Below are 26,377 nucleotides of genomic sequence, written 5' to 3' on the forward strand. Positions count from 1 at the left end.
ATCAGCACTTGAGTGATGAACCTACATGTTTCTGTTTTAATGTCTCCAAGTAAATGCAAATTATGGCAATCAGCAAATAGGACGAAAATGTTGTTCTCAATCCACACTAGGTGTCTTTCACACAGGTATCTAATTAGCAAAGCACCATTGTGGCACCTGTTTTCACTAAATCTTTCATTAAATAAACCCCAACCTGTGTAAATTGCCAAACATAGCCTCGAACAATCTTCAAATACAACAGGCGCTAAATTAAATATTCCCTGAAAATGGTGTGTATTGGGGTGCATGATTAACCAGTGAGCATTCAATGTAATGCAAGCAGTATGCCAAATCATAGAATATACAGTGTAGAAGGAGGCCATTCAGCCCACTGGGCCCTTAGAAGGAGCACCCTACTTAAGCCCATGCCTCCACCCTAACCTGTAACCCAGTAACCCCACCTAACCTTTTGGAAACTAAGGGGAAATTTAGCATGGCCAATCCACATAACCTCCACATCTTTCAACTGAGAGAGGAAACCAGCACCCGAAGGAAATCCACGGAAACACCTTCCTTTTTAAGAGGTGCAAGCTGGCAGTGCCACAAAGTAATTATATGGGCACTTACTGATGCGGTTAGCGCTGGTTGGATGCTGAAATATTTGACCTAAACAGGCAGCCCGAAAGGGTGGCACGGTGGCACAGTGGTTAGCACTTATGCCTCACAGCTCCAGGGACCCAGGTTGACTTCTGGCTCCAGTGACTATATGTGTGAAGTTTGCACTTTCTCCATGTGTCTGTCTGGAATGACCGTCCAGCCGGCGTGAATCAAACCAACTCCCTTACCGGCGGGACTGGCAGCGCGGCGGGCTCTGGGGTCCTGGGGGGGGGGGGGGGGCGTGGGGCAATCTGGCCCCGGGGGGTGCCCCTACAGTGGCATGGCCTGCGATCGGGGCCCACCGATCTGTGGGCGGGCCTGTGCCATGGGGGCACTCTTTTCCATAGACTACGCGATGGCTGACGCGGAAGTGACCTCCTCCCCAGCGCATGCGTGGGGATGACGTCAGCAGCCGCTGACGCTCCCGCGCATGCGTGGACTTCCGCTGGCTGGCGAAGTCCCTTCGGCCCCGGCTGGCATGCCGCCAAAGGGCTTCCACGCCAGCCGGTGGGACGGGAACCACTCCGGCGCGGGCCTAGCCCCTCAAAGTGAGGGCTTAGCCCCTAAAGGTGCGGAGAAATCCGCACCTTTGGGGCGGCCCGACGCCGGAGTGGTTCACGCCGCTCCATCCCTCCGGGACCTCCTGCCCCGCCGGGTAGGGGAGAATCCAGCCCCTGGATGCAATGCTGCAAGATGGTTCATGATCTGACTGGATTCAAAGTCAGTGAAGGTTCTTCAAATGCTCGATTCCAAGATTAATGCCTACTGATTGGGAGCAACTGGCTTGAACAAGAGTCTTGAAATCAGCTGAATGCTCTGCAGCACTTGTCATACCACTTGCTGTAGATTTTCAAAACTTGATCTATGGAAAGTGCCAAAATGAACAGATTTGTTGCAATAGCCAGAAGAAATAAATAAGCAACTCATCAGGAAATTGATAAACTCTGTCATAACTTAGGCCCTGCCTAACTCTGGTCTTCCCAGAGTTTTTAAGGGAATATGCACTCCCCCACTGAAGGGGCAGAGCTATCTCCAAGTTCCGCTATAAAACCAGCCGGTCCTCACTCACATGGTTAAGTAGCACTTGCTTGGATTCTCTGCTTGTAAATAAAAATAAACTTATTGTTTCATTCCGCAACTCAGTGTGAACTCCATCTTTTTGGCAGACATAATACTGGTGATGAGAAGCAAAACCGGTCCCCTGTCGAGGCTAAAGCCTTCCTGCTCAGCCACCTCCTGGGACTCCAGTTGCAGGTTAGGACCGCGGTCCCTTGCGATGCTTCTGCTTGGCCACTTGGAAGAGTTCAATGCCGGGGTCGAAGATTGGGCCCGATATGCAGAGTGCATACGCTACTATTTTGGTTGAAGACGAAAGGCAAAAGGTGATCTTGCTGACGATGTACGGGGTGCAGACATATGGGATTATCCGAGAGCTCACATATCCCCACACCTTCAGCCAGCTGTGGAGCTCATTGGGTGGCTCATTGATAGCCCACCTTCCTCCGTGATTGTCCAGAGAAACCGTCCTAATACGACAGAACATGACTCGAGTGAGTCGTGACTGAATTCATGACCCAACTATGCAGGTTCCCTGAATTTTATGAATACGGGACCTCACTCTCAGATGTGTTATGGGATCGCCTTGTCTGCGGCATTGGTATTGCTGAGACCCAGCGTCGGCTCCTGGACAAGCCCACTTTGACACTCCAGCAGGAATTCCAAATCGCCCTGTCTCGGGAAAGCACAGAGCGCACCATTCAAGAGATCCAGGGAATGAATGTCAATGTCCTGGGATGCAGATCTTCGTGAGGCATCCCCCTGGGATGCAGATCTTTGTGAGGTGCCCCCCACCATCCAGTCGAGCAGGCGACTAGGCCCTGGTCAATGGTCACCGAACCACCCTCCAGAACCAGAGCCTTTGACTGAGCCAGCCGTAGATGATGTACCTCCGTGTGCAACATTCGGCTGCCGGTGTCAGGGCTGTTGTCGTCAGGACGGGCCCCTGAGTTTCCAGCTCCCTGGTTGAAGTCAGCACCAGCCCAGGGACAGGGCCTGTCAATGACCCCAGACGAACAGGAAGCCGTGATGCAACTCCATTGCCTGGCGGCGCCCAATAAGGCCCCCATCCGCATCCCTGCGCAGTTAAATGGGCACTGGCTGCACATGGAACTGAACACTGGGGCGGCAGTGGACTAGAGCATGTTTTTTTTTTTAAATTTAGAGTGCCCAATTCATTTTTTCCAATTAAGGGACAATTTAGCATGGCCAATCCACCTTGCCTGCATATCTTTGGGTTGTGGGGGTGAAACCCACGCAAACACGGGGAGATTGTGCAAACTCCACACGAACAGTGACCAGAGCCGGGATCGAACCTGGGATCTCGGCGCTGTGAGACAGCAGTGCTAACCACTGCGCCACCGTGCTGCCCTGACCAGAGCATGTTTAATCGTATTCAGCGGGGTGTTCAGACATTAACTTTGGTGAGCACCTCAGCTAATTTGGCTACATATACGGGAAGTGATTGCAGATCATGGGGATGCAACAGACCCCTATTGTTTATGGTCATTAATTGGTCCAACCCCCTGATTGTAGTTCGAGATGATGTCTCCAGCCTCCTGGGGCACTGGGTTTGGTGAACTACTATGGTAAGTTCATCCTGAGCCTGACAGCACTATTGGCCCCTCCCCACCTCCTTTTGAAGAGACACCAGGACTGGCTCTGGAGTGCAGCCCAGGAGGGAGCGTTTCATCGTATAAAACGGTGACTGTCCTCATTTGGCGTCTTGACTCACTATGACCTAGGTAAACCCCTAATAGGCACTTGCGATACATCACTTTACAGGATTGGGACCATCCTGGCCTATCAGATGCCAGACGGTAGAGAACAGACGATCGCTTTTGCATCACGGACACCGACCGCCTCCGAGCACAAATATGCGCAGATTGAAAAGGAGCATTTGGCGGTGGACGTCGGGCTGAAATAGTTTGAGCAATACATTTATGGTTGCTACTTCGTTCTTGTTACAGACCACAAACCTCTCCTGAGACTATTTTGAGAAGAAAGGGCGATTCCGCCAATCACGTCAACATGCATCCAGTGATGGGCTCTGCTGCTCACAGGTTATGAGTACTCTTTTCGGCATTGGCCGGGAACTCAGATAGCACATGCCGCAGCGCTAAGCTGGCTGTCCCTACCAACTGAAGCCTCACGTTCCCCCCTCACACGGACAAAGTAGTGGCTGTGTTGAATTCTATGGACTCCCTGCCGGTTACCACGTCTCGCATCCGCAAATGGATATAGACGGATCCCATCCTTGCCCGGCTGCATCACGCCATTCTCATAGGTGGCCACATCGACAGTTGCCCGCAAAACCTTTTTTCCTTCCGGGATGTCCAAGCTTAGTATTGAAGATGGGGTCCTACTTTGGGGCACATGGTTCATGATCCCAGCTAAAAGCCAGGTACTTGTGTTACAGGATTGGCACAATGGGCACTCAGCTATGTATAGTGGCCAGGACTCGAGTCAGACATCGAGAAGCTGGCTCGACAATGCCCCATCCGCCAGGAGCACCAGTGGCTCACTGCTGCCGCACCTCCACACACTTGAGAATGCCTGGGCTACTCCTGGGCCCAGGTCCACGTGGTCTTCACTGGCCCATTCCTGGGCTTTAGTTCCTCTTGTTAGTGGATGCCCATTCCAAATGGTTCGAGATCCATCGGATGGCGACCATAACCTCTCACACAACAGTGGAGAAAATGAGTTTCTCTTTCTCCATGCATGGCTAGTATAAACTGGCATGGCAGTGGGGTGGGTACCAGAGCAATAGGTCAGAAGATGAAAAAATTGAGGGAGAACTAGGGAACAGGGCCAGTATGGCTCTGAGGAAGAGCAGATAGGGAGATGTTGCTGAAATCAGCGGGACTGGTGGCCTGAAGTGCATATGTTTTAATGCAAGAAGTATAACAGGTAAGGCAGATGAACTTAGAGTTTGGATTAGTACTTGGAACTATGATGCTGTTGCCATTACAGAGACCTGGTTGAGGACAGGATTGGCAGCTAAACGTTCCAGGATTTAGATGTTTCAGGCTGGAGAGAGGGGGATGTAAAAGGGTTGGAGGAGTTGCGCTACTGGCTAGGGAGAATATCACAGCTGTAATGCGGGAGGACACCTCAGAGGACAGTGAAACTATATGGGTAGAGATCAGGAATAAGAAGGGTGCAGTCACAATGTTGGGGGTTTACTACAGTCCTCCCAACAGCCAGTGGAAGTTAGAGGAGCAGATAGGTAGACAGATTTTGGAAAGAAGTAAAAGCAACAGGGTTGTTGTGATGGGAGACTAACTTCCCCAGTATTGACTGGGACTCACTTAGTGCTAGTGGCTTGGACGGGGCAGAGTTTGTAAGGAGCATCCAGGAGGGCTTCTTAAAACAATATGTAGATAGTCCAACAAGGGAAGGGGCTATACTGGACCTGGTATTGGGGAATGAGCCTGGCCAGGTGGTCGAAGTTTCAGTAGGGGAGCATTTCGGGAACAGTGACCACAATTCAGTAAGTGCCGGTGGACAAGGATAAGAGTAGTTCTAGGGTGAATGTGCTAAATTGAGGTAAGGCTAATTATAACAATATTAGGTGGGAACTTAAGGACCTAGATTGGGGGCGGATGTTTGAGGGTAAATCAACATCTGACATTTGGGAGGCTTTCAAATGTCAGTTGAAAGGAATTCAGGACCGGCATGTTCCTGTGAGGAAGAAGGACAAATATGGCAAGTTTCGGGATAATGAGAGATATTGTAGGCCTTGTGAAAAAGAAAAAGGAGGCATTTGTCAGGGCTGGAAGGCTGGGAACAGACAAAGTCTGTCTGGAATATGAGGAAAGCAGGAAGGAACTTAAGCAAGGAGTCAGGAGGGCTAAAAGGGGTCATGAAAAGTCATTGGCAAATAGGGTTAAGGAAAATCCCAAGGCTTTTTACACGTACATAGAAAACAAGAGGGTAGCCAGGGAAATGGTTGGTCCACTGAAGGACATGGGAGGGAATCTATGTGTGGAGCTAGAGGAAATGGGCGAGGTACTAAATGAATACTTTGCACCAGTATTCACCAAAAAGAAGGAATTGCTGGATTTTGAGTCTGGAGAAGGGTGTGTAGATAGCCTGGGTCACATTGTGATCCAAAAAGACGAGGTGTTGGGCGTCTTGAAAAATATTAAGGTGGATAAGTCCCCAGGGCCAGATGGGATCTACCCAAGAATACTGAAAGAGGCAAGAGAGGAAATTGCTGAGGCCTTGACAGAAATCTTTGGATCCTCACTGATTTAGGTGATGTCCCGGAGGACTGGAGAATAGCCAATGTTGTTCCTGTTTAAGAAGGGTAGCAAGGATAATCCAGGGACCTACAGGCCAGTGACCCTTACATCAGTGGTACGGAAATTACTGGAGAGAATTCTTCGAGACAGGATCTACTCCCATTTGGAAGCAAGTGGACGTATTAGCGAGAGACAGTACGGTTTTGTGAAGGGGAGGTCATGTCTCACTAACTTGATAGAGTTTTTCGAGGAGGTCACAAAGATGATTGATGCAGGTAGGGAAGTGGATGTTGTCTTTATGGACTTCAGTTAGGCCTTTGACGAAGTCCCTCATGGCAGACTGGTACAAAAGATGAAGCCATACGGGATCAGAGGTGAACTGGCAAGATGGATACAGAACTGGCTAGGTCAGAGAAGGCAGATAATAGCAATGGAAGGGTGCTTTTCTAATTGGAGGGCTGTGACTAGTGGTGTTCAGCAGGGATCAGTGCCGGGACCTTTGCTGTTCGTAGTATATATAAATTATTTGGAGAAAAATGTAACTGGTCTGATTAGCAAATTTGCGGACGACACAAAAGTTGGTGGAATTGCAGATAGCGATGAGGACTGTCAGAGGATACAGTAGAATTTAGATTGTTTGGAGACTTGGGTGGAGAGATGGCAGATGCAGTTTAATCCGGACAAATGTGAGGTAATGCATTTAGGAAGGCCTAATGCAGGTAGGGAATATACAGTGAATGGTAGAACCTTCAAGAGTATTGACAGTCAGTGAGATCTAGGTATACAGGCCCACAGGTGACTGAAAGGGGCAACACAGGTGGAGAAGGTAGTCAAGAAGACATAAGGCATGCTTGCCTTCATTGGCCGGGGCATTGAGTATAAAAATTGGCAAGTCATGTTGCAGCTGTATAGAACCTTAGTTAGGCCACACTTGGAGTATAGTGTTCAATTCTGGTCGCCACACTACCAGAAGGATGTGGAGGCTTTAAAGGGTGCAGAAGAGATTTACCAGGACGTTGCCTGGTATGGAGGGCATTAGCTATGATGAGAGGTTGAATAAACTCGGTTTGCTCTCACTGGAACGACGGAGGGTGAGGGACAACCTGATAGAGGTCTACAAAATTATAAGGGGCATAGACAGATTGGATAGTCAGAGGCTTTTTCCCAGGGTAAAGGGGTCAATCACTAGGGGCCATAGCTTTAAGGTGTGAAGGGCAAGGTTTAGAGGAGATGTACGAGGCAAATTTTTTATACAGCGGGTATTGGGTGCCTGGAACTCACTGCCTGAGGAGGTGATGAAAGCAGAGATGATAGCGACATTTAAGGGGCGCCTTGACAAATACATGAACAGGATGGGAATAGAGGGATACGGACCCCGGAAGTGTAGAAGATTTTAGTTTAGACCATCAGCGTGGTCGACGCAGGCTTAGAGGGCCGAAGGGCTTGTTCCTGTGCTCTACTTTTCTTTGTTCTTTGTTGTGGCAGCCCTGAGGTCCTTATGAGGGACAACTGGGCTTCCTTCACAAGTGCAGACCTTCCGTCACTCTGGAGACCAATGGCATCAGGCATATGTTGACAGCCCCCCCATCACCCAACGTCCAACGGGCTAGCCGAGAGGGCTGTCCAAACTTTCAAACAGGGCCTCCGCAAACAGAATATGGTCTCATTGGACATGCACTTTTTTGTTTACGTCCAGGACCACACCGCCGACCATAACAGGGGGGCTCCAATAGAGCTGCTTATATGTTGCAGACTCGGCACACGCTTGGGTTTATTACTCCCAGATATTGGGGGTGAAGATACGCCATGCCCAGGATCAGCAGGTATGCAGCCCTGCACTGCATCATCCATTTTACCCCAAGAGACAAAGTATTCATTTGAAATTTCGCCTTTTGTGCCCATTGGCTCTCCGGGACTATACTTCGGCAGACTGACCTGGTGTCCTATCGGATTCAGGTTGGAAACCAGCAGTTACAGCAGCATTTGGGCCACCTATGGGTGCACCTCAGACACTTGGGTCAGTGTATTGATCAAAGGTTTTACTAAGTCCCACTTATTTGCAAGATGGACAAAGGGCAAAAGAGGTTCACAGTTTAACGCAATTTTATTCACAATTCTTTCAACAAAGTATGACCTAGAGTAGACTCACAGCTGAGTTCCAGGTATTATCTATACTTACCTCTGTTATTCATGGAGGTTTGCCATGAAGACCCCGCCTTCTCAATCTCGCCCCTTGCCTGAGATGTGGTGATCCTCAGGTTAAATCACCACCAGATTTCGCCTTCAAAGGGGAAAGCAGCATATGGTAATCTGGGACTATGGTGACTTTACCTTTACTTTACCCGCACTTAGTGAAGGAGGCTGGCCAGGCTACAATCACATGATGTGGATATCTTCTCTGAGGTTCGAATCCCAAGATCCCTTCTTCTTGTGATTGTTGTGCTTGGGGGACTCCCAGGTTATCGCTGAAGATCTGTTTTGGTATTCCTTCCTTGATATTGGTTTGCTCGCATTGAGTCAAAGGTATATGCCCACAACTGGCCATTGCCCCATCCAGACCCCAACTCGTTAATGCGAGAAACAAGAAACACTTGTTTATCCAGGGTGATTCAATCAAGATCTATTGTCCTCTGAAACATCCTCAGCTGACCAGTTAACAGATATTACGGAGTCTGATAGCATCTTTTGTCTGCCCTTCATCTTGCTGCAAAGTTGATTACCTGTGTCTTAGAAATTCATGACATATTTAATAATAATCTTTCTTAGTGTCATAATTAGGCTTACATCAACACTGCAATGAAGTTACTGGAAAAGCCCCTAGTCGCAACACCATTGCACCTGTTTGGGTACACTGAGGGAGAATTCAGAATGCCCAAATCACCTAACAGCACATCTTTTGGGACATGTGGGAGGAAACTGGGGAAAACCCACGTAGACATGGGGAGAATGTGCAGACTCTGCACAGTGACCCAAGCCGGGAATAGAACCCGTGTCCCTAGCGCTATGAAGTAGTGCGAACTGTGCTACCGTGCCACCAATAGCATGGTCTCGTTCTTTTGTGTAGGCGTGAGTGGGTATTCAAAACGTCCATATAGCAATAATGGGTTTCTGTGTTGACTTGATTGTTCTTGCAGACAGCCAGTATCGATTCCAGCCAGGGCACCATGTGACAGTTTCAGTTCTTGGCCTATGTGCCTTGTCAGCCTGCTTTCAGTACCACATTCTCTCCTCTGATCCCATAAATGTAAACGCACAGAATCACTCATTTGGGCAACCCTATTTCCCAGAGTCCGAGATACATAGGGCGCGATTCTCCGCCCCCCACGACGGGTCGGAGAATAGCGGGAGGGCCTTCCCGACATTTTTCCCGCCCTCCCGCTATTCTCCCCCCCCCCCCCGCCCAACTCCCGACACGAATCGTTGCCGCCGTTTTTTTACGGCCGGCAGCGATTCACAGCTGATAGATGGGCCGAAGTCCCAGCCCTTTACGCTGTTTTTACGAACGGCAAACAGACCTGGTCTGGCCGTTCGTAACAACGGCGGGAACAACTCGCTTTTTATAACCATGGCACCGATTGGCACGGCAGTACCACGGCCGTGCCAAGGGTGCCATGGGCCCGCGATCGGTGGGCACCGATCGCGGGCAGCGGGCCCGATGCCCGCGCACTCTTTGTCCTTCCGCCGCCCCGCAGTATCCATTCGCGGGGCGGCTGAGGGGCATCCCGGCCCGCGCATGCGCGGGTTTCGTGCAAATACGCGATGACGTCATCCGCGCATGCGTGGGTTGGAGTCTTCCAATCCGCGCATGCGCGGCTGACGTCATATGACGCGTCAGCCGGCACTAACTCCGGCAAGCGGGCTTAACGAAATTCGTTAAGCCCGTGATGCCGGAGCTTACGGCGTCGGGCTGCTAGCCCCGACCGGGGACCAGAATCGGTTCCCGGTCGGGAAGGGGCGCGCTGGCGTCAAAGGGAGAATCGCGCCCATACTTTCCTTACAATGACAAAAATTATTCAATTATATATTTACATATTTAAAAACCAATTCCTCTGTCTCATTATCTACTCTACATTTAATCAAACTTCCATCTGCCTTTTCCATCTTTTAAACATGATCATCGTAAAAGCTTGATATATGGTAATGAAAACAACAGCAATATTAACAAAATGCAACATGACTGGGGGCTGGTTTAGCTCACTCGGCTAAATCGCTGGCTTTGAAAGCAGACCAAGCAGGCCAGCAGCACGGTTCGATTCCCGTACCAGCCGCGCCGGAGTGTGGCGACTAGGGGCTTTTCACAGTAACTTCATTGAAGCCTACTCGTGACAATAAGCGATTTTCATTTCATTTTCATTTCATTTCATGACCTGTATGCAAGGGTGTATTTCCACTTTAGAGCCCCAATCCCAAATATTGTCCCACCAAGTTATTTCCTTTAAGGTTTTGACTCCCATTCCCTAACCCCAGGTAATTAAGTGATGGAAGAATCCGACCATCTGTTGCATCTTCGTTGACACTCCCCAAATTTAACACTATCTGCCCACCTATCTGCCCATCTTACTCGTGAACACAAAACAGGCTTATCCTTTTACGCATTATCTGAATTAGCATTTATTTTGTATTTGTAACACACAAAATAGCAAATGTTACTTTTATAAAATATCTTAGATTCAAATGGTGAGAATGTTTATCTCCTTTTGAACAACAAAGAGGTTTTGAAACACAAAAACCCATACAGACTAACTTCTTTTGCCCTTTATTTGTCAAAAAATTTAATTTGTTTATTATCCCCTTTTATATGAGTTGCTACTCTCACTTAATTGCTATTTAATCAATTAGATCTCGAGAGCAATTCTATCCTGGCATAGTAGTTTGAAGAGAAGTCAAATCAGCAGACCTGCAATTGATGTGGAAGTGAAGTGTAACTAATCACAAACACTTTAATTCAAAGGGCAACAGTGAATGAGTTAACCCTTTCCACAAAATAAAAAGCCTTTAGGTCCCCATTGTCACTGTTGCGACAGAGCAATCTGGGAAATCTTGAAGCAGCCAGACCTGTGACTCGTGATTCATCTGAATTTAAAACAATAACTCAAAGATACACTGGAGCCAAATGAGTTAATTTGGTTTTGATGTATCCGTCAATTTAAAAGAAAACTAAAATTCTAAATCTTCGCTATATGAAAATTCCCAATCAGCAAATTTGATATGTGATGAATTTCGAGAAGAAAATAGAGAAATTTCGACCAGTTGGGGAACAAAAAACACAACAAAAGTTTTCAGATGTCGCTACGTCACCACTGCCCTTAACAAAGTATCACATGGGCTCGTTAGACAAAGAACACTAGTCTTCAAATTCCAATTTAGATTCCTTTATTTCTCACCTTGAGCTAAGAGCACCCAGGATTAGGTCAAGCTCAAACTAATCATTTCCAAATCCCAATTTATATACTTTGATTTATGTTTCATTTACTTTCTGAGAATTGTGTTCCAAGTAACTTCCATGATGTCCAAAGAGAAAATGCTGGAAAATCTCAGCAGGTCTGGCAGCATCTGGAGGGAGAGAAAAGAGCTAACGTTTTGAGTCTGATGACTTGCCCCCCCCCGTGCTCCGCCCTGACAGGCTGAGTTCCCGACGGCGTGGGTCGCGTCTGGTCCCATCTTGTCGGGAACTCGGTGTGGTGACTGCGGACTCAGTCCAGCACCGGCACAGTCGGGGAAGGGCCGATCCACGGACAGTGGGGGTATTTATTAGTGTATGGGGGCACTGTGGGGGGTTGGTCAGGGGCGCACGAGCTGGCCAAAGGAGGGCAGGCTGGGTCCACGAGCGGTCTCCGCCATTTGGCACGACGCGGCCGCTGCAGGTCACCGCTGTGCGCATGCACGACCATGGACCCGACAATTCTCCAGGCCGTATCGGCAGCTAGAACCGGGTGCTGTACGCTGCCGGCATGCTAGACCCCAGCAAAATGGGAAATCGGTGGCCATTTTGCACCATTTTTTCTGGTGTAAAACGGCATCGTTCCCACGCCGGCGTGGGGACATAGCCCCAGAATCAGAGAATCCAGCCCAAGTTTTTATTCCTCTGCCACCAGCTCTGAATGAGTTAGAAACTTGGAATATGGAAAATAGGATGGTTAACGCTACCAAACAGTACAGGAGGGGGTGCGTAAACCAGCCACCACCCGGTGAGAGGAGTGCTGTTGCAACTGTGCTGCGCCTTTAATCTCGAGGGTTCATGCCCTACTTATTTTCCTTTGGGTCCCGACCCTTGCTTATTTACTTAGTACCTGACTAACTTGAGTCACTTTCTACACTTTACTCCTCTCCCTCCCTAAGGTTCATCACGGGTGTCTGGGAATCGACTGGAGTAGGGGTCGATGTCATGATATGCAGACATGCAGATAATGATATACAGTCAGGCAGCTAATGAACACAGAGAACAGGACATGACCAATAAGCAGGCAGGACACTCAGGGGTATCTCACTATAAAAGGCATGAGGCACTCACACTCCACCTCTTTCCACTGATGAACATCTACAGATTGAGTCAGGGTGTATGTACAGTATTCATGCAACTTAAAGCTCACTAAGTTGTGTAAGAGAGGAAATTAATTGCAGCGTGGAATGGCAAAATAGTAACACTCTTGTCAAATGAGCATTGCATTCTGATTATGCCTTGGACTGCCTGGTCAGCATACTCCTGGGAATTGTTTAGAGCTAACCCACTTACCCAAATAGTGTTAGGCTCATTTTGTGTCAGGTGAATGTATAGGTGCATTGTCGTATCATTTTGGAACCCAAACTTGCCTTGTAGCTGTCAAAAAATGGACACCACCGAGCCTAATTTTCACCCCAACTTGTACAAACCTCCAAAGAATGCCGAATGAACCTCTCTTTTCTGCACTTTATGAGTTTATCACATGGTGGATACCCATTATGTTCAATGATTGACGGATGCAAATTTGGATTTGGAGAGCAAAGAAATGAAAACCTTTTTGACTGGAAAAGAGGAAATTAATTTGCTCAATTTAAATATTTGAAAACTAGGTCAAAGAGCCCTTTAATATTCAATAAGGAAAAGGTAAAGACCCAAATTACATCACTTATCTCAATAGGTGCCTCAATCTTGGGTAACAGGGTCAGAACATGAATTTTTTGAATTTATTATTTGAAGTATAATGAGTGGTTAAGTTATTTATTTTATCATTTATTATATTTTCCATGCCATAGTGTCATGTGAGAATACCTTTAAGAAATGGGTGTTTATAAATGGGTGTGTATATACATATCTGTAGTGAGAGAACCTTTAAGAAAAGGGTGTTTACTACTGCAGTGATGTCAGAGAGTGGGTGGAGCTGGGCTGTCTGTCAGCTTTTTACTTTTGTTTTTGAGCAGGCTGCTATTGAGTTTTTGGTTTCGTTTTCAGAGCTGGATAGCTGCAGTCACAGCCAGAAAATGTATGAATCTCTCTCTGTAATCCAAAGACTGTAAATCGATCCTGGTGATTTAAAACTAATAACAGTAGTGACTTTAACCTGATGTGCTTCTGGTAAAAGGTGTTTTAAATCTGATGGATGTTAAAAGGAAAGCTTAAAGGATTACTTAGTGTTGTATTCTTTGGGGGTTATATTTGAATTAATGGTTGCTAAGATGCTCACTGTATGTTTTAAAAAGGTTAAGTTGAGTTCATAAGAATAAACATTGTTTTGCTTTAAAAAATACTTATCCATTTCTGCTGTACCACACCTGTAGAGTGGGCCGTGTGCTCCCCATACCACAATCTAGTAAAAGTTATGAACTCCATGATACACTTTGGGGTTCTCTAAACCCTGCACCACAACAATAGGTAATTTGAAAAATGGGAATGGCCTGAAAATTAACATACCATTGCTCACAGCAAGAGAAATGTTAAGTACAATGTTGCTCTACATTTCTTTCAACAAATATCATTTTGGATTCAGTTTTCGAGCAACTTCAGATTTAAGGATGGCAATTTTCAGCAGCACCTTCAGATCCACTAGGGTGGCCAAGATGGAGTCGTGAGCGGAAATGATTTTGTCCATGTTGAACACAATAGACAATCTTGGTAAAAGGGGTTTGAAGCACACATTAGGAATGGTCATCCAGAAACTTAATTAAACAGCGGATTGCTATTTCAAACACCTCCTAGCCCTCATGTCTGAATGCATTTGAAATCTACCACTTGTTGTTAAGCTCTCATCTAAAGAACAAATACCACAGTCCAAAGTGTGCAGGTTTGGTGGATTGGTCACGCTAAATTGCCCCCTTGTGTTCAAAGGTTTGGTGGGGTTATGGAGTTACGGGGAAAGGTGGGGTACTGGGCCTAGGTAGAGTGCTCTTTGAGAGGGTCGGTGCAGACTCGATATGCTGAATAGTCTCCTTCTGCACTGTAGAGATTCTATGAAATAGGCGTTGGTGTGGATTTCAGGTGCCACTTACAGGTAAATTCACCATTTTACATTCAATTCTTGCTGGAGGTGTGAAGAGAACCTCTGAAAGACTTTGCTATACTTTTTAGACACTTTGTCAAATCTCCACCAACACTCTAGCAATATTAATTTCATACATTTTCTAAGGACCTTATCTAACACGTGAAGGAATCTTCTGTTGCAGTGAATCCCACCCAAGGACTTGATGGCCAAGGAAGGTGTGTTCATAAAGCAGTCAAGCAGGTTAAGTGTAACAACCTGCAAATCCTTTCAAACACGCAATGGCTGGCAGTAAGAGCAGGAGATACTCCTGGCCAGCTACGCTTGATGTGGAGTGTTGCCACACTCATGTTATAGGCTCCGGCAACAGATCAGTGACCTGTTCCAGGAATTACCAGCTATGAAAACAGATGAAAGTCTGCCTTATCGCACCACCAGGGGCTGGAAGAGAATTGGATGAATTGATCATCAAACAAGAGTAAGTGATGTGTTACTCCAATTTATTGGACACCTTATAGGACTCACCAGAAGAAAGGGAGTGTTAAATCCTGGGGTTCTTGCATTGGTCTGGATGGAGAATGGGGGAGAACATGAAGCCAGGCGGAACTGCGCCAGTTGCTCAGGAGGGAGGGACGGGAGGACAGGAAGAACCAAGTGACATCCTTCCCCATGACATACCTCACCCTCGGGACCTTCCCACACAGAACCTCTAGTGCTCTGCTCGAGAACTTGGGCGTCCTCTCCCTCAGTCCCTGAGCCATCCTGCAGCATGTCACTGTCCACCAGTCAAAGCACACCACATCTCCAATGGAAGTGTGTGTCTGAAACCCGCTTATACTGATTCAGGAAAACTCAATTTCTTCAGCAGTTGAGTCCTTACCCTGCAGGTGTCTGTTTAGCATCTTTGGGCGAGGTCAAATTATGATAGCCAGCTTTCAGAACCAAAATGATGTGCTAAATCCAAACTTTCAGACAGGCATGTTTTATTACCAGCACCCATTATTGCCAGTTTTCACTCTTGGTCCAAAATAACCATCAACTAGTTTTACATATCGGGATTCATACAACCTTCAAGTAAGTAGTATAATTTGAATAGCCAATTCTTGTTGCTACAGAAAACCAGAGAGGTTAATAATCGACCGACATCCCATGTGTCATTCCTTGGGTCTGCCTTGTGGACTGCAGTCTGCTGCTCTCATAGACGGTCTCATCTTTAGTTTGCCCTTGTGTCATTGGTGCTGGCATTTTCTCTGCACTTTGGTTAATTCATCAACTGATGCTACCAAACTGTACCTGGCGTTGATGATGATTTTCCACAGCCTCTGAAATCCTCTTTCTCTGTTTTCCAGACAGACTGCATAATAACTTGGTTAACCATTCCAGCATGCCTTTTTGAACACTCTCTTTGTTATAACCCCTACGAGACCCATGGGAATGACCTGATTGATTTCCCCATAGACCTCGTGGAGTAGAGCTCCCCCGCTGAGGGACAGAGGCCCAACAGCGTGGGTCGTTAATTCCCCGAGATGAAAGCTGGCCCAGGAAGGAGCCGGCATCTCAGGATGGTCCTGGCTGGGACTGGGGCTGTTGCTTTGTTGCTGTATTTCTTATCTGTGAGTCGGAGAAATAAACTATGTTTGACTCACCATTACGGGACTTCTCATGGAGTGCATTACTGTTAAACAGTTCTTAGAAAAATACTTCACTTGGGTGGCACGGATGATTTCAGTTCCCAAATCTTCATTCCACTTTGTATCCATGTCCAAGTGTGCTGTCCGATAATTGATATGATTGATTTCAAATATTATACAAAAATATCAAATATTGATTGTATTGTGTGACTAATCGGAAGATAGGAGATAAAAGATGCTGGAACTAGAAGGCAAACTTTGTCTTTTTCTTTTTCACTCAGCAATTCCAACATTACATCTTTTAGATCACTACTTTGCCGAAGTCTTATGAATCTGTGATGTGAACGTTAATATATACTCGCAGTTGAAGTCTTGAGGGTGAATCTTGCATTTTTAATTTTTCTCAGGCTCGATTCTCCCCCATTGCCCCAAACACTTCTTTTCTCCTCACCAACTTTAGTCCATTCCCGAAGCGAGATTTCTTTTGCTGGTCCATAAATGTCACAGAATTCAGTGATCATTGTTTGTTTTCTGTGACTGGATCACTTGAGGAGATTGCAAGCTGTCTAATTTGAACCAGAGTTACATCTCATTTAATTTCTACTCATGATGTAAAGGGACTGCACAAATTAAAGAATGGAATATTTTGCAGATTTAGGTCTTTTTAATTATTAGCCATTCCATTAGTACCAACAATTAGTTACCAAAAATGTTATATGTAACACGATTACTGTGATGAATGAAAGCAGCGGAATTAAATATTCTTATTATTAATCCAGTGAGGGCACAAAGAAAAGCTTTATCCTTGCTAATCAATAAGTACAAAGCACTTGCTGTTTTGATTTGATTCTTTGGCACGCCTCGCCTTTTCTGTAGAGCTGCAGTCCAAAATATAGTGGTATTTGGGTATTGTCAAGAATGGAAGGTTTGCAACAGAAGAGTTTGGTACAGTTTAGGTAAGTTAATATTTTCAGTATTCCAAGTGCAAAACTTAATTCATTTAAAATGGCTGCTAAGGGAAGGCACAATGACACAGCGGTTAGCACTTCTGCCTCACAGCACCAGGGCTCTGGGTTCGATTCCGGGTTTTGGGTGACTGTGTGGAATTTGCATGTTCTTCTGGTCTGCATGGGTTTCCTCTGGATGCTTCGGTTTCCTCCCACAGTCCAAAGATGTGCAGGTTAGTTGGATTGGCCACGCTAATATTGCCTTTAGTGTCTGAAGATATGCAGGTTATCTGGGGTTACAGGGGTAGGACGGAGTTGTGGGCTGAGGTAGGGTGCTCTTTCGGAGGGTCAGTGCAATCCTGAGGTGCTGTTACAACTGGTCCATGTTTGTGGAGGCCAGTACTAAATGATGCCCTAGAGCGGCCTGGCAGACTCCCGGGCGCTGGGTGAATCCGGTATCTGGGTATTTAAATGAGCCTAATGAGGGCGAGATCCAGATCACGCCGGATGGAGCGTGTTGGGTGACATGTGATCAACCTGGCGCGAAGCCCGACTGGGGGCTCTTTCGCGATTCACCTGTTGTGACTAGATCCACACCGGGCACAACGTGGTCGCTGAATTGCCACCCATTGTTCCAGATTTGAAGTCTAAGTCTGAAAGCTGATGCTGGATAATTCACTTTTCCATGATGAGATCGGTACACAACAATGAATTAGCCTTGCATGTGATGGTAGAAAAGGTCAGAAGTCCCAGTAGAAACTGTGTAGATGGGAGCCAGGCATTCAAATCTGGACCGTGTCCTTTTTCTGAGCTGCAGTTTGTTAGATGAAAGATGCCAGATGCAGTACAGCAAACAGCGAACTGGTTCTCCCAGCTCAGGTAGGGGGGAGGGGTAAGGGTGCCATGTCACATGAATCCCACCTCTCCACTTTGGCTTTGAAAAAGGGTGTATTTTCCTTTGTCCGGATTATTGTGAATGTTAATGTTCCAACCATTAAGAATTTAAAAGGAAAGATGTAAAGGAAGGGGGAGGTGGGGGCGGGAGGGTTGGTAGTGGTGGCGGTGGTTGGTGCGGTGGGGGGTGCAGTGCAGAGGCGATTCACCGGGATTTGTAAATTCTGAAGGGAGGTTGGATAAGCTTAGATTGTTTTTGCTGGAGCAGAGAAGACTGAGGGGCGACCTGATCAAGGTGTTTAAGATTATGAACAGGGAGCAGCTGTTCCCCTCTAGTTGAAGGGTCAGTTACGAGGGGACACAAGTTAAAGGTCAGGGGCAGGAGGTTTAGGGGGATTTGAGGAAAAACCTTTTTACCCAGAGGGGGTTGACGGTCTGGAATGTACCTCCTGAGAGGGTGGTTGAGGCAGGTTGCCTCACATCCTTTAAAAAGTACCTGGATGAGCACTTGGCATGTCAAAACATTTAAGGCTATGGGCCAAATCCTGGCAAATGGGATTAGATAGTGCAGACTCAATGGTCAAAGGGCTGCTTCTGCGCTGTATTATTCTGTAATTCTGTAATTCTAGCACACTGATAGACTCCGGTGGCCAAAACTTGTCTACTTCTCTGATACTGCCAAAAAGTTCCTTTTGTTCAGAGTTACAGATAGACATAGCTGCAGCCTTTGTAAAGTCCTTGTCGAGTTTTTAAAATTTTAGGTAGTAGCCATGATGATTGATGCACATATTTATGTTTCACAAAAACATAGTGTGAGGTCTTAGTCTGTTACAATATCAAAACCTACCTTCAACTGTACATTTTGTCACCTCTTTCACTTCTTCCACTACCACTTGTGATCCTCTTTCTGCTCAGACAGCAGTCTTAGTAATAATAATAATCTTTTTTTATTGTCACAAGTAGGCTTACATTAACACTGCAATGAAGTAACTGTGAAAAGCCCCAAGTCGCCACATTCCGGTGCCTGTTTGGGTACAAACAAGGGAAAATTCAGAATGTCCAATTCACCTAACAGCATATGTCTATTGGGACTTGTGGGAGTAAACTGGAGCATCTGGAGGAGCTCCTTCCTTCCTTTTTTCCTCTCCCTTCAAGGGTGTATATCTGAAAATTAAATATGTCTTTCTCTTTTCAGATGCTCATAGGTTTATTGTATATTTAGAAAACTACAGCAGAGCTGGAAGTCATTCCGCCCATTGAGTTTATACTGGCTCTTTCGAAGATCAACGTGATTCGTCTTGCTCCTGTACTTTTTCCCAATACCTCTCCAATCTTTTCTCCTTCAAGTCTTTATTCAGTTCCCTTTTGAAGAATACTATTGAATCTTTATTTGGCACATCAGTCAGTACATTCCAAAATCCCAACTGCCCGTTGCATAGAACGGTTTCTCTTCATTGCACCTAGTTCCTATGCCAATCGCCATAAACCTATGGTCCTTTGGTTATTGGCTCGTCTGCCATTTGGAAATGCTGATCTTTATTTACTGCATGACAACTCAACTAAATCTCATCTAAAACCTATCCAGATAATGGGTAATAGAATGAGCAAAGCCATTCCAGATGCTCGTAGGGGATAGGGAATTTGTCAATGTTAATCAAACTAAAGGAACAAACACTCAAGCTGAGATCATCTAATGCCAGATCCAACAAAATGCCAATTTAACCCAGCATGGAGAATATAATTTATACAATTATCTCTGGGTAGATAGGAAAGAATCCAGCATACAGTTCTAAAATATGCAGGCAATCAAAAATATGCCCTCTGCTCATAGTTTATAATGAGGTGATCTCAACTGTACTGAAAAGATTGGTTCAATTATCAATAATACCTAGATTGTGCAAAATATACACATCTGTTCCATTTCCAATGCTGTCATTCTGGGAACATATCATTCAAAGGATCATTAACACAGTCGACACAGGCAAGATGCAGCCTCCAGGCCAAACAAAGCTCACAGACTTCCTTAAACTGCAAGAAGGGGAACAATCTTATCTATTCTAACTCTGAAGGTAGTTAAAATCTCCATACACTATCACTCAGCCAAAAAAGGAGAAAGAAGCCACTGATAAAAGGATATTGTACATGCTGGAAATCTGGATAAGTGCACGTGCACGTGTCTCCCAAACCCGTGAAAAAGCTGTGTTTAGGTCACATCCATCTTGAGAAAGAGTGTATACTAATGGAAAACAAAGTTTAAGGGAGGCAGCAGGCAGAGAGTAATGATAATAGGCGGTTACTCTAATTAGCAGGGTGCAACTAGCCATGTCCCACAAGGATCTGTTGTGCGACCTCAACTGTTCACCATATTTATCAGCAACTTAGATGGCATGATTGAAAGTCACACATCCAAATTTGTTGATGACACAAAGATCGAAGGCAAAGCAGTGCAGGTGGGGGAATAAAATTACTGAGATATTGACAGACTTAAATAATGAGCAGAACAGTGGCAAATGGATTTCAATAGAGACAAATGTGAAATAATCTGCTTTGGACCTAAAAAGAATAGACTTTCTAAATGGCAAAAGCCAGAAACATTAGAGGTCCAAATAGACTTTGGGATTGAGGTTCATGCATCATTAAAATGTCATGAACAGGTACAGAAAATAATCATAAAGAAACTAATGGAATACCAGTATTTGTATCTAGACATTAAAAAAAATATTTTGTTGGCCATGGGCATCATTGAATAGGCCAGCATTTATTGCCCATCTCCCATTGCTTTTCAAGGGGTAGAAGACATACTTCAGCTGTACAAAGGCCTGATTAGATAATGCCCAAGTATTATGAGCAGTTCTAGAACATAGAGTATAGAACAGTACAGCACAGAACAGGCCCTTTGGCCCTCGATGTTGTGCCGAGCAATGATCACCCTACTCAAACCCACGTATCCACCCTATACCCGTAACCCAACAACCCCCCCCCCCCCCAACCTTAATTTTTAGGACACTACGGGCAATTTAGCATAGCCAATCCACCTAACCCGCACATCTTTGGACTGTGGGAGGAAACCGGAGCACCCGGAGAAAACCCACGCACACACGGGGAGGACGTGCAGACTCCGCACAGACAGTGACCCAGCCGGGAATCGAACCTGGGACCCTGGAGCTGTGAAGCATTTATGCTAACCACTATGCCACCGTGCTGCCCTAAGGCACACAGATCTCAGGAAGGATATAATGACCTTAATGGAGTGCAATGTAGATTCACTAGAATGATACTTGGACTCAAAGGTTAGATTACAAGGATAATTACACAAACCTAGCTTGTATTCTCTGGAATTGGAAGTGATGTGTTGGGTAAGCTGGGTCTGCGAGGACTGCTCACAGTTTACCATAGCAGTGAGAGAGACAGGCTTCCAACACGTGGAGAAATGCAACTCTATTTAATTAAACTAGCAAATGTTAAACATACTTGAACTGTGGGTCGACACTATGCTGAGTTGACTGGAGACCTGAGGCTAACCTGACCAGACTATCTTACTGCCACATGGTGGATGTTCGTGTTGCTGCTCACAGGCTCTGGCTGGCTTAGAGGCTGCATCCCAAGAGAGCAGAAAAACTAGTGCCCTCTGGCTTTATAGTGGCTGTGTCCTGTCTGGTGATTGGCTGCTGCGTTCTGTGTGTTGATTGGTCATCCTGTGTGTCAATCAATGTGTGTCTGTGCACCATCATATACTTGTGTGTGTATTATGACAGGAAGGTTAACGAGTGATTTTCAAACAAACAGAACAGATAGAGTACAGAGAGAAACAACCTATGTTGCTGGTTGGGGAGCATAAGACTAGGAGGCGCAGTCTAAAAATTAGAGTCAGACCTTTTAGAATTGAAAGTAGGAAACAATTCTTGATTAAATGTGGCAAAAGTTTAGAATCCTCTTCTACGAATGGTAATTGGTGCCAGATCAATTATTAATTTTATGCTGAGGGTGATAGGCTTCTGTTACCATAAGTTGAGCATTCGCTGACAGAGCAGGTATATGGAGTTAAGTCACAGATCATCATGATCTTACTGAATGGTGAACAGGCTTGATGGAGTAAACAGCCTCCTTCTGTAGGCAAGCATATGAACAAGAAGAAGTAGTAGGCCACTCGCGCCTGCTCCGTCGTTAAGATCATGGCTGATCCGATAGTCACCTCAAATCAGCACCACCCCTACCACAATAACCAATCACCCCCTTGCATATCATGAATCTATCCACCACTGCCTTAACGATATTCAGACTCTGCTTCCACCACCTTTTCAGGAAGAGAATTCCAAAGCTTCCCCTCCATCTGAGAGAAAAAATAGTTCCTGCATGACTCGAGAAAAATAAAGGACTCTATTTTAGTGAAACCTTCCTGGTGCAAAGCAGGTAGAATTAGGTCAGCAACCGCCCCCTCCCCTCACCCCCTATCCCTCCATCTCCTCCCTAACCCCAAACATTTAATATTACATTGAAGTTAAAATGACCCCCATTGTTTTAGCAATGGATGCTGATATCTGGTTCAAGACGCAGCAAACTAATTCTGAGCAGTATTGTTGCAACATTTCACCGGAAAGGCTGGCAGTATCGGACTGCAATAGCAGCAAGAGATATGCGTCTTTTGATTATGTAACAACTCATCAGATTATTCCCTATCTTTTTAAGTTTTAATTACAAATAAAATTGTACCAATTATCACATAATTTGCAAACTACTGCTATTGCAAAACCATTGTGTTAGTTTGCTTGGACACTGACAGGTAATTGTGATTCAGTAAATTGCATTACATTAAAATGATTAATATAGCTTACATCAATTCAGCTGCCCAATTCATCAATTGTGCTTTGTTGAGCAGCCTAACTGAGTTCATATTGTCAATGAGTGCTCTATAATTAATATTTATGACAAAGATATTTCTGTCTGGAAAAGGTTGCCACCTAGGAATAGGAACAATATAGCCGATTAACTTTTCTTAATTATGGTCACTGTCAACTGCGACACACGGTAAAGTTCGCCTTGAATGACAAATCAAACAGATTGTGACATACATGGGGTGGGATTCTCCCGCAATCGGCAGGGTGGGCCGTACCTGCGCCAAAGAGAGGCGTGAACCACTCCGGCGTTGAGCCTCCCGGAAGGTGAGGAATCCTCCGCCTGGAGGGGTTGGCACCGAAGGGCCTCCGCCAGCCGGCGCAAGTTGACGCATGTGCAGGAGCACCAGTGTGTTCTGGCGCATGCGCAGTGATGTGTTGGGCTGGCTGGGTCGATATGGACTGCGCTTGATGCAGTGTAGCGAGAGACAGACTTCCAACACTTGATGAGATGCAACACAATTTTATTTAACATCTAAACTATTATACATGTTCAACTGTGGGTTGACACTATGCTGACTTGACTGGAGACCTGACACTAGCCTGACCAGACTTACTGACTATCACATGGTGTTTGCACTGGCTATGCTCCCGAATTCTGCTTGTCTCAGAGGCTGGATCCCGAGAGCGCGGGTAAACTGGTGCCTCTGGCTTTATAGTGGTCGTATCCTGTCTGGTGATTGGCTGCTCTGTTCTGTGTGCTTACTGGTCATCCTGTGTGTCAATCACTGCCTGTCTGCACTCCATTATATACATGTTATATACATGCGTGTTTCTAACGCATGCTCAGGGGGTTTCTTCTCTGCGCCGGCCATGGTGGAACCTTACACAGGCCGGTGCAGAGGGAAAGAGTGCCCCCACGGAACAGGCCTGCCTGCAGATTGGTGGGCCACGATTGCGGGCCAGGCCACCGTGGGGGCCTTCGCAGAGCCGGATCCCCCCGCGCCCTCCTGAGGACTCTGCAAACCGCCTTCAAAGCCAGATCCCGCTGGTATGGATCTTGTCTAATCCACACCAGTGGGACTGGCCGTAAACGGGTGGCTGCTCGACCCGTCCGGGCCCGACTGGCACGGCACGATCCCCGCCCCCGCCCAAAAACCAACGCCGGAGAATTCGGCAGCTGGCGTCGGAGCGGCAGGACGGGATTCACCCCCCCCCCCCAGCACTTCTCCGACCCGGCGGGGGGGGGGGTCGGAGAATCCCGCCCATGGTCTCCATCAAGTAAAATGTTCTTCCATTGAAAGCACAGCAAGTCAAGTTAGATTTGAAAATAAGGATTGCAAATTTACCGGTGACCGGGCTGAATTTAGTTACTCTGGCTGTGGTCCTATCCACCAGTAAGTAGCAATCCGAACAATTTAAGTGTGAGGTGTTGGGATTTGAAGAAAAGTCAGTCAGTGAATGGAGCTAAAAAGGTCAAAGCTTGCACCTCTGTTCAATTGCACCTGCCTGGAGGTGCTTTTGGGGGCTGTGAGGGATGTACTGTTGCCTCGAACACAGGAGGAAGGAATCAACTGGAGACATCAAGAACGCATGGGTAGAATTAATGAGGAGGTTTACAGCAAATTAGTGTTTCCAAGCTGTTGGCGGGAATGTAGGAAGTGATTCAATGACCTGAGCAAGGTAGGAAAAGTGAAGAGAATGGTACATTCACACCAACTTACCCTCAAGATGTACCTATCCCGCTCTATCTGCACACTCCTCACATACCCATCTGTCCATCCATCACTGACTTTCATCTTCATCTTTATGTAATTTAATGTTTCGCCTCATAGTCATCCCCACCAAATGCTCTCAATCCATCATTTCAACGCTTGCTATTATTATCACTCAGAAGCTTCTTCTCTCTTTCCTTAATAAACATTGAGGCAGAGAATCAGAGAAAGTCACCACACAACTAACAAATGCTGAAGACTTGATGTGAGTGATGATTTATCATTCAGGAAATTATAATTGCTGTATGTTAGATTATTTTGCATATACGTAATTTTAATGAGGGGACGACATGGTGGCGCAGTGGTTAGCACTTCTGCCTCACAGCGCCAGCGACCGGGTTCAATTCCGGACTTGGGTGACTGTGTGGAGTTTGCACTTTCTCCCTGTGTCTTGTGTGAGATTCCTCCGGGTGCTCCGGTTTCCTCCCACAGCCTAAAGATGTGCAGGTTAAGTGGATTGGCCATGCTAAATTGCTGCTTAATGTCCAAAAATGTAAAGGTTAGGTGGGATTACAGGGATAGGACGGGTAGAGTGGGCCTAGGTAAGGTGCTCTCTCAGAGGGCCGGTACAGATTCGATGGGCCAAATGGCCTCCTGCACGTAGGAATTCTATATTGATAATAATTTGCTATGGCATGTTCCTTCTAGTTGCTATGGTCCCATTAATGTGAGCTATAGTCAGATCAATTCAGTTACATTCATGTGTTAAAAAGTTTGAGATCCCTGTTATAGATTTACGTTCACTTGCGTAAAATGTAACTGTCCAATAGCTATGGCAGAGAACCATAAGAATCTAAAATCTTAAAAATGTGAATGTTTTCTTCCTGTAGCCAATTGTTAATTCTAATCTCAACTTTATATAACAACGCTAATTTCAAATCTTGATTAGTAGACTGAGGCCTATATAAAAGATTTGGCCTTGAACCGGAATCATTTCTGTGGTCGGAATTTATTTACATTTATTCACAATCTGCAAGAGTAATTCTTAGAAGCAGGTCACTGATCTAGTGGCAGGTCAGCTGATTTTGAAGAGTCTGTAACAACATCATAATGGTGAGCGACACAAGCATTGGGAGTTAAAGGAAGAATTGGCAGCAGGCAACTTGAAATGCCTACGGCAGCCGGGAAGTTGTAACTGGAAATGTTTAAGGCTCAACATCCACAAACATATTCAGTAACAAACTAATGGTGCTGAACCTGTTTCCAGGTTTCGCTCACAGCAACCAAGGATCCCTTTAATGTTACATCATAATTGCCCAATGTTGACCACTCAGGTTTCTACTCCTGCCCATGAAACTAGCAATAATCCAGAAAGCAGGGAGAAAAGTAATAGCGAGGCCATGGCAATGTGATTTGGCCCCAGTTCAAATACGTTCAAGAGGGTCCAAGCTGTATCCATCACGAGTGTGGACCCCCCCAGGATGGAAAATCACTCAGAAATTGGAAAGGGGTGAATCTCAATTGTGTTATGAAACCCTGCTGATGTTATGTGCGAGAGTGCTCCAACTTGAAACACTGATTTTGCATGATGTATTTACTTTTTAGATATTAGTGAGAAACGGCTGCGCGAACAGTGAAAACTCAAACCTTTCTTTCATTAAACAACAATAAAAGTATTAATTAAAGTAGAAGAAAGACAATGAAACACTACAAAGTATAATCTTATGTTTTGGCACATTAACAGTAAGCATGTAGTCCTTCAAAAACTGGAAACCCTATCTGTTTCCCCGTAATCCTAAATTCTAGTGAGACCCCTCCATTTCTCAACTCCCATAAATCTATTGGTCAAATCTAGCCAGTAACTACAGCACAGTACAGTCTAAGTGACCAGGACTTGGATTGGATTGGATTTGTTTATTGTCACGTGTACCGAGGTGCAGTGAAAAGTATTTTTCTGCAAGCGGCT

This window comes from Scyliorhinus canicula, chromosome 15, assembly GCF_902713615.1.
Source record: "Scyliorhinus canicula chromosome 15, sScyCan1.1, whole genome shotgun sequence".
In the NCBI taxonomy this organism is placed as follows: domain Eukaryota; kingdom Metazoa; phylum Chordata; class Chondrichthyes; order Carcharhiniformes; family Scyliorhinidae; genus Scyliorhinus; species Scyliorhinus canicula.